The sequence below is a fragment of the Myodes glareolus genome, chromosome 6, assembly GCF_982192425.1.
Source record: "Myodes glareolus chromosome 6, mMyoGla1.1, whole genome shotgun sequence".
Lineage (NCBI taxonomy): Eukaryota > Metazoa > Chordata > Mammalia > Rodentia > Cricetidae > Myodes > Myodes glareolus.
In genome coordinates, this window is record NC_142031.1 from 18899509 (window position 1) to 18908423 (window position 8915).

General features: G+C 50.5%; 1 long non-coding RNA gene across 1 annotated transcript; it reads right to left on the reverse strand.

Annotated features, from left to right (window-relative positions):
• Positions 1 to 2746: 2746 nt before the first annotated feature.
• LOC146894119 (uncharacterized) lies at positions 2747 to 8430 on the reverse strand. Its single transcript, XR_015001991.2, has 2 exons — positions 7723 to 8430; positions 2747 to 3344 (listed from the first exon to the last, which is right to left on the reverse strand). It is a non-coding gene; the product is annotated as an uncharacterized LOC146894119 (long non-coding RNA).
• Positions 8431 to 8915: the final 485 nt, after the last annotated feature.

Here is an 8915-nt window from a genome sequence, read left to right on the forward strand (position 1 = left end):
GTGGCATATTCATAAGACATGAAAATAAATCTTAAAAAGGAATGAAAATAAAAAGATGAATGAGTCTGGTGGTGTGTGCCTTTAATCCCCGCACTGGGAGGAGGCATGAGTTTGAGACCAGCCTGGTCTATATAGGCTACTCGGGGCTGCACAGTGAGTCCCTATCTCAGAAAAAAAAAAAATCAAACAGACTGGGGAGATGGCTCAGGGGTTTAGAATACTTTCTGCTCTTTCAGAGGACCCAGTTTCAATTCCCAGCTCCCACATGGTGGCTCACAACCACCATGTTCTAGGAGATCTAACACTCTCTTCTGGCTTCTTTGGGTACTGCATGCAGGTGTGTGTCCCACATACATAAATGCAGGCAAAATGTAAAATAAAATGAATAAATGTAAAAAAAATTTAAATCAAATAAACAAAAATAAAAAGAAGGCTGTGGCTATACAAATAAATAAATAAAAATAAATTAATACTAAGTAAGGAAGTGAATAAGAAGTATATGGATGTGGGTGGGTTTTCTCCTAGCTCCAAAGTTCAAGATGAATACCGGGCCCAGGCAGGAGACAGCTGACACCTTTCCTAGTTTGATTAATGGATGAGTAATCAAGGCTGGCATCCTGGGAGCTAGGGCTTAGGCCTGGAGGGGTAGGAGGCAGAAGTTACTTGGGCCCAGGCTAGAGACATGCCCAGGGCCAGCTGCAGCAGCTACAGTGGGAGGACACAGTCAGACTATGGCAACTCTATGGCAAGCTTTGAAGGGTAAGTGTGGGCTGCTGTCTGCCTTCCTGCCTCACCAGAACCCAGAGCATAACGGGCATTGGCATCACCCACAGAGGTCAAGGAGAGCATTTGGTGGGTAGGCAAATGGAGAAACCTAGCACAAGAGAGAACACAGCATCCCAAGACCTTTATTTTTTATTTTATTTTATTTTATTGGTTTTTCAAGACAGGGTTTCTCTGTAGCTTTAGAGCCTGTCCTGGAACTAGCTCTTGTAGACCAGGCTGGTCTCGAACTAACAGAGATCCAACTGCCTCTGTCTCCCGAGTGCTGGGATTAAAGGCGTGCGCTACCACCGCCCAGCTCCAAGACCTTTTTTTAAAACATTACGTTGTCTATATGTGGGTGCACACACACACCATAGTGTGTGTTTGGGGGTTAGAGGACACTTGTGGGACCCAGGCCTTCCCTCTTACCATGTGGGCTCTGGGAATCAAACCTAGGTTCTGAGGCTTCACATTATTACATTCCCATGACCTTTGACACCTCTGAGTGTCCTTCTCAGGGGCAGCAAAAGGTTAGGACAGCCATAACCATCACCCCTGAGCACCCACTGTCTTGAGAAGCTGTGTTATCCCATTCTCCAGCGGTGGAAACTGAGGATCAGAGTGTCCAAGGGACTTACTTGTCCACAGTCACTCACAGCAGGATATGGCCAGACCCCAAACCCAGGTCTCACGGCCTTCTGCAACTGTGTGTTGTTTCCAAACCCTCTGCAAAGTTAATGTCTTTTCCATCTCCGAGGGTCAAATGGCTCCTCAAGGGCCACACAGCTGTTGGGGTGCGGTGAGACAGGAAGTGGGGCTGCAGCTCACCATTAACTGGAACAGGTGACATGCTGCTTGCACGGTGGCAGCCTCAGGGATTTTTTTTTAGCCCCAGTGGGTGGAGTCACCTCTTACCAGGTGCCTCCGGGAATCGCTGGCCAGCCGTAACCACAGGATCTAGGTCTTGAGAACTGGGCATGGCCCTGAGCATCCTCTCGGCCTCCCTGACTGCGACTTTAACACCAATCAGACCGATAATACCTTAGTGCTGACAACCAAGTCCCCTAGGGACAGTCACAGCCTTCCTTCACAAGGCCACTGAGTTGGCTACCATGGCCCCTTAGAATTGTACAGTGTCTGCGGGTAGGTATTATGGGATGCCTGCTTTTGTAGGTAAAGAGCTGAGGCTCAGAAAGCAAATGACTTGTCTGTGGCCACAAAACAGTCAGACCCTTGGGTGCTAGTCCTGACCCAGGCAGTTCTGAACGCCCCCCCTGAGCTTGCCTGACAACTGAACTGGATCAAACAGGTCACTTCCTGTGTCTTAGTGTGCTCGGCTATAAAACAGGGATGACAGCATCTACTTTATTTGGGACCGGTACAGATGAACTGAGTGACGTACCCGATGTTCTTAATATAGTTCTTAATACAGTCGAGAGCGAGGCTGGGGTGTAGCTCAGCAGTGTGTTTGTCCAGCGAGCACAGAGTTCTGAGTTCAACCCCTGGCCTTGCAGAAACGACTGCGGCAGTGCACATACCTGGGATCCCAGCCCTGCGCAGGTGGAGGCAGGAGGATCAGATGTTTAAGGTCATCCTTGACTACATAGGGAGTTCAAGGCCTACTTGGGCTACAGGAGACTTTGTATCAAAAACAAAGCAGCCAGTGGGTAGAAACAAGGGTGCGGGGTTAGGGTCCACTTCCCAGTCCTATCCTAGGAGACCCGAAAACTGTAACAACCCCACCACCACCACCACCATCAGGGCCCTGAACTGCACTTTCTATGTCCAGCCCTGTTTGGCAGACAAGGAAACCTGGGGTCAAGGGAAGCAGCCCCCCACTCAGGCCTCCAGACCTCAGCTCTCTGAAGGCTGTCAGGCTGCTCCCTGGTGGGGGCTGGCTGGTAAGGCTCTCTGTTCTGGGGACGCAGGAAGCCCCCGGTGTGGTGATTGCTGGTATTGTCCCACACAATGCTACCGACCATGACAATACAACAATCACAGAGGGGTTTATTTCCACAATCATTCCAGCCCAGGGGAGGGGCCTGGGACTAGAAGAAGAGGCTCCCAGGCAGGATGCGCAAACAAGCCTGGAGGACCCGCAGCTGGGGCCCAGGTGCAGGGGAGAGAGTGGGGCAGGAAGCGGGCAGGCCATGCTTTCTTTCCTCTTCGTTCTTATTTGTTTGAGGAGCAGCTTTACTTTCTAAATCGGTCATTGTCACCCGTTGGCCCCCACCCCACCTGGGCCAGGGCCTCCGGTGACAAGGGCTCAAGAGGAAGCGCAAGAGGACAGAGCCTCAGCCCAGCTGGATCTGAGGCTTCATCCCTGATAGGGATGTCATAGGCCACCTCCAGGTGACAGAAATCATTTGGATGTACCTGCTCCCTGCTCGTGGCATGAACGGAGTCCCCCAGCTTCAGCTGCCAGGGAGTGGGTGGGCCAGGGAACTTCACACACCGGGAGGAAGTCTGTAGTGGTTCGGGGTATGGTGTGTTTGGCTCCTGAGATGTGTCACCTTGGTTAAGTCTTGCCATCTCTCCGATCGAGCCTCTCTGCTTTCTCACCTGTGAAGATGGAAGAACTGAGAAAAGGAAAGATGATGAACTGCTGTGAGGAAGGACTGCTGTGAGGAAGGTGAACTCAGAGCTGCCTCCTAGCCTGGAAGCATCATCACTAGCTGGGGTTAAGATGCCACCAACCCTGCAGTGGTGGCTGGTGGCACACACCTTTAATCCTTGCACTCTGGGAGGCAGAGGCAGGTAGATCTCTGAGCTGGAGGCCAGCCTGGTCTATAGAGTGAGTTCCAGGGCAGCCAGGGCTACTCAGAGAAACCGTGTCTCAGATAACAACAGCAAAACCAAAAAAAGAAGAAGCCGCCACCAGCCTTCAGACATTTGACATAGCCCTTCATTCAACCAGCCACGCAGTATTAGAGGAGAAAAGAGAGGCAGGGCCAGAAGCCCACAGCAGCAGCCCCAGCATTGCAGGACAGGAAGAGCTCCTAACTGTGAAGACACAGTGAGGGGCCTGGACACTGGACAGGAGGATCAAGGCTTCCACTTCCCAGGGCTTACCCAACTCTCCCTCGAAGCGCAGACTACCTTGCTACCCAGGGGCAGAGGCTAGGAGTCAGCTCTAAGACTTGGAAGTATTCACAGCATCGCTGATGGGCACCAAAGGTGTCAGTCAAAGTGCCACGTAAGATAGAGGCCAGGGCTGGAAAGATGGCTCAGAGGTTAAGAGCACTGACTGCTTCCAGAGGATCCTGGCTCAAGTACCAGTACCCACATGGTAGCTCACAACTGTCTGGAATTGCAGTTCCAAGGGACCTGACACCCATGGCAAAACACCAATGCACATAAGTTAAATAAATAAATAAAAAGATTTTTTAAAAAAAGATAGAGACCAGTGCACTGATGCACTGCATGGATGGATGAAGGGATGGATGGATGGATGGATGGATGGGTGGGTGGGTGGATGGATGAAGGGATGGATGGGTGAAAGGATGGAATAAGAAATGAATAAGGGATGAGTGGAAGCCTCCATATGCCCAATTTACAAGTTATCTTCAGTACCATGTACCACACTTTGTCCTGTGTGTGTGTGTGTGTATATTTCCATGTTCCTATATGTACAATGACGCACGTGTGTAGGTATGTGTGTGTGGAGCTCAGACAATAATCTTCAGGTGTTATCCACCTTGGATTTTCTATTACTATTGTGTGTATGAAACAGAGTGAGTATGTGAATGTACGGGTGCATGCCATAGCATTCCTGTGGAGGTCAGAGGTCAGCATGCAGGACGCGGTTTTCTCCTTCCGTCGAGAGGGCCCCAAGGGTTGGACCAAGGTCATCAGGCTTGAGCAGCAAGTGCTTCTGACCCCTGAGCCATTCCCCTGGCCCCACTTTGGTTTTTGAGTTTTTCCCTTATCTGGGACTCGCGACAAGTATGCTAGATTGGCTGGCCAGGGAACTGTCTGTCTCTTGCTGCACTGGCATTACAAGCCTGTGCCACCATAAAAGCAGGCATCATGATGCACTGAAGCGGCAGAGGCAGGCAGAGCTCTGTGAGTCTGAGGCCAGACTGATTTATATAGTGGGTTCTAGGCCAAACAGAGACCCCCTGTCTCAAAACACACACACACACACACACACACACACACACACCAAAAAAAATGTGTTATGGGGGTCGATCTCAGGTCTCACATTCACCAGCTGAGCTATTCCTCTACCCTTCTATGTGCCTCCCCTACCTTTAACCCTCTCAACCACCCAACAGGCACCTGAGTGGATATTATCCCCATCTTACAGATGAGGAAGTTGAGGTCCATAGAGGAGCAGGAAGTCATTTAGCTGAGGGCACAGAGTTGAGAAATGGCAGACCAGAACTGGAACCCTGGCCGCCAAACCACAGGGGCCATGGTTTTAATCACTGCCATAACTGTCCATCCCTTCCGGCGAGAACTCGGCACTTCCTTTGGGCACCCTCGCCTCCATACTGATCCTCTTGCCCCTTCCTGACTGTCGCTTGCGGTGGGGACAAGCCACCACTGTTTTGGAGTCTCTGATAGCTGTGACAGTCTTCCCAGACCTTTGAGCATGTTTCTTGGTTATAAAACAGGGACTGTATCATTTATAGGGTGACCATGAAGTCTGTACTTCAACTGTTCTTGGTGTTTCCTTTTAAGGTCAGATAAAAATTTGTGGGAGTCGGTTCTCTCCTTTCACTATATGGGTTCCAGGGATTGAACTCGGGTCCTCATGCTTGGAGACCAGCGCCTTCATCCACTGGGACATCTGGCTGGCCCCAATTACTCTGCATGTTTGTTTCTAAGTGTGTTACAAATAGCAGACCTTGTGGCTGCCCTTGATCCTACAGCACAATGTGTCTGCGAACATCAGAGGTGCCACATGGGATGCCCAGGGTCCACAGACGCTGCCACCCGACGGGCGAGCGGACAGGACTTTTGTGGGGAGTGGATTTTGGAATGGAGAAAAGGACAGAGCCATCTATGCCCCATATTCTAGATGATGTCCACCTCAGATCATTTGTACCCAGTTGCTTGTTCCTTTCTGGGCTCAGCTTCCCCATTACAAGCTGGGTGTATCTGCATGCTCACGATGAAACTCTTTTTTGGGTTATTAGAGACAGAATTTCTAGACAGGCACCCCAGGAGACGCATGGAGGCTTCAGAATGCACGCCCAGGCACACACCCCTTTCCCTGGGGTGATCCTCAGAGATCCAGCTCCTGGGATGAAGCAAGTGTTCAGGTCTCAGCTGTTCCTCACAGCTCTAGCGCAGCCTGATCTACCAAGCCCTTGTCTGTAAAATGCGTCTGCAGATAAGATACATCCTCATCCCCACACTCCAGATGAGACTAACATTCCAGGAGGCACGGGCTTACTGAAAGTCGTGATTCTCTCCAGCTGTCCTGCTGCCCCTGCTGTTCCCCAGTGGGTGACATCTCACCCTGGTGACCCTACCTGTGAACACCTGACCCTAAGCATCTCTCCAGCCCCTACACTTTGTTTTTCTTTTTCCTTTGTTTCTAGATAGGGTCTTGCAGTATGGCCGCAGGCTGGCCTCAAAGGTGAGCACTCTCTGGGCTTACAAGCATGTACCACCACCACATTTGGGGCAAGGATTTAATCCTTTTACCTTTTACCTGGCGGGCTTCCCCAGTGCCTCTCAATTCTTGTCTTTGGGGTGGGCTGGACTGGTGACGACTCCTGAGTCCCACCCACTGATTACAGCATACAGGGCAATCACAGAATCCCATTTTCTTTCACATAAAAATCGACTTGGGTCTGGGCATGTGATCCAAGTTAAACTAATCGGAGTCCTCTCTGGAATTTTGGCAGGAGTTAGTGGGGGAGGTTTGTGTCTCCTGCAATGTGAGCCAGTGAACTGTGGACTAGTGAGTCCCTTCCTGGGACTAGAGGAAAGCAAGGCTTGGTGGAAAGGCCAGGGCCAGAGCCAGAGCCAGAGAGATGACTCTATCTCAAACCACTGCCACCAAACCTGCTCACCTGAGTTCCATCCCCAGAAGTTACATGGTAGAAGGAGAAAAGCCTCGCCTGCAAGCCTGCAAATTATCCCCCGATCTCCACATCTGCCATAGCGTGCACGATGTATTTACTGGGTTTACTTACAGGTGCGTGGGGGAAGAATTACCTACAGGAATGTGGGTGACCCCGAAACAGCCATACCACTAAAACTTCCCACCCAAGCATGGGGAGACACCTCTCATAGCTGCATAAATGGCGTTCCCTGCCCCCTTTCAGTTAACTATTTACGATCTGTGTGCTCTAGCCCCTCCAGAGACCACGCGCAGCCTGGGTTGAATTAACTGCAGCTGGAAGGTGGGTACAGAGGGAGGGTCTAATGATCAACAGGCCCAATCTTACCCGGGGGAGGGGGGATTGCAGATAGTTACAGCCGCTCTGATTAAGATGGTAATGACTGTCGTGGCACAAAGACAAACACCTTTACTACCAGTGTGACAGAGGCAGAGGCAGGCAGATATTTGAGTGTAAGGCCAGGCTGATCTACAGAGTAAGACTGTTTAAAAAGAAGAGAAAGGGAAGAGGAAAATAGCATTGACTGCTTTGCTGGAAGGACAGAGCTCCACAAAAGGAGACAACCCAACAACATCATGAGAAACCCTGGGCCCAGCCACGCCTCGACCCACACTCAAAACTCCACAGTAAAGGGGCCCGCTTAACTTTTAACTCCTTTCTCCTTATTTGTTTTTCCTTAAATAGTTTGAAGCGGGTTTCTCCCAAACCAATATTCTTGATCAACCGTTATTCTTTCTCCCCGTCCACGTTCACTGTCCCCGTGTGATGGCGCTGTCCGACACAGGCAGTTACTATAGTGTCAGTGGTGCACGTCTAGCCAAAGGCCACCCCTCCTTGCCCCCTCCCTGTTGGACAAACCAGCTGGTGTTGTCCTCACCTCTCTCCCATGCCTGGACCTCCTGTCGCTCATAGGATCCTCCTGCTCGGCTGCTGTTCCAGAAGGTTCTGGTGCTTCGGTCTGTCTCATCTCACCCCCTTGGCTCAGGTCCCCTTCAGTTCAGTGCAGAATTCTCCTGCTCTGCTCTTTATCCATTCGTGTTGCGGCAGCAATGCCTCAACCTAGGATTCTGTGCGCGTTAGGCCAGCGTTCCTCAGCCGCCCCCCCATCCTCCGCCCCGCTCAATGCGCAGTAAATCCTTGACCCCGTAGGATTCTGGATTCCATCCAGAAAAAGAATAATTACAGTTTATAAAGTGCTGAGTGTTTTCTTGTTGTCTTTTAGACCTCTTTGCTCTGTCAGGGATGGAGTCAGTAACCAATTTTACGGATAAAAATCTTTGCCTCAGAACTTGGTTCTGACCTACGCTTGCCAGTTCCCAGATGAGGACAGAAGAGGAAGAAGGAATGTCAGCCAGGGGCAAAGGTCCGGGGATGAAGGCACTACCGTCATAACCAAGTGACGGCCGTGTGGCTCTCAGCATGCCCAGTGTCCTCTTAGTCTATCTCCTATATCTTATGAGACGACGTCCCATTAGTCTAGACTGGTCTGGAACTTACTTTGTGGCCAGGAATGACCTTGAACTGATCTTCCTGCCTGTCTCCCAAGTGCTGTGGTCACAGGTGTGTGCCACCACACCCAGACTCATTGTCCTCTTCCTCTTTCTCTAAGATTTATTTATTTTACTTGATGGATATGAACGCTGAATGTTTTGCCTGCAGGTATGTTTGTATACCACGTGTGTGCCTGGTGCCCAAAAAGGGTAGCATTAAATCCTTTGGAACTGGAGTTACCGGTGACTGCTACCTGCCACTCAGGTGCTGGGAATCAAACTCAGGCCCTCTGCAAGAGCAGCCAGTGCTCGTAACAGCTGAGGTACACATTTCTTCCGGCCCCCTTACCACCCTTTTGAAATAAGTTTTCCTTGTATACCTCTAGTTGGCCTTGAAGCTGTAAAGATGGTCTGGTTTCTACCTTTCAGATGCTGGGATTGTAGGTAGGTGTACACCACCATGCCTGGTCAATGAGGTGCCAGGATGAACCCAGGGCCTTGTGCATACTAAGTACTCTACCAAATGAACTACATCTGCAGTCCCTAGGTTTTGTTTTACTTCTGTTTGTTATTGAAATAG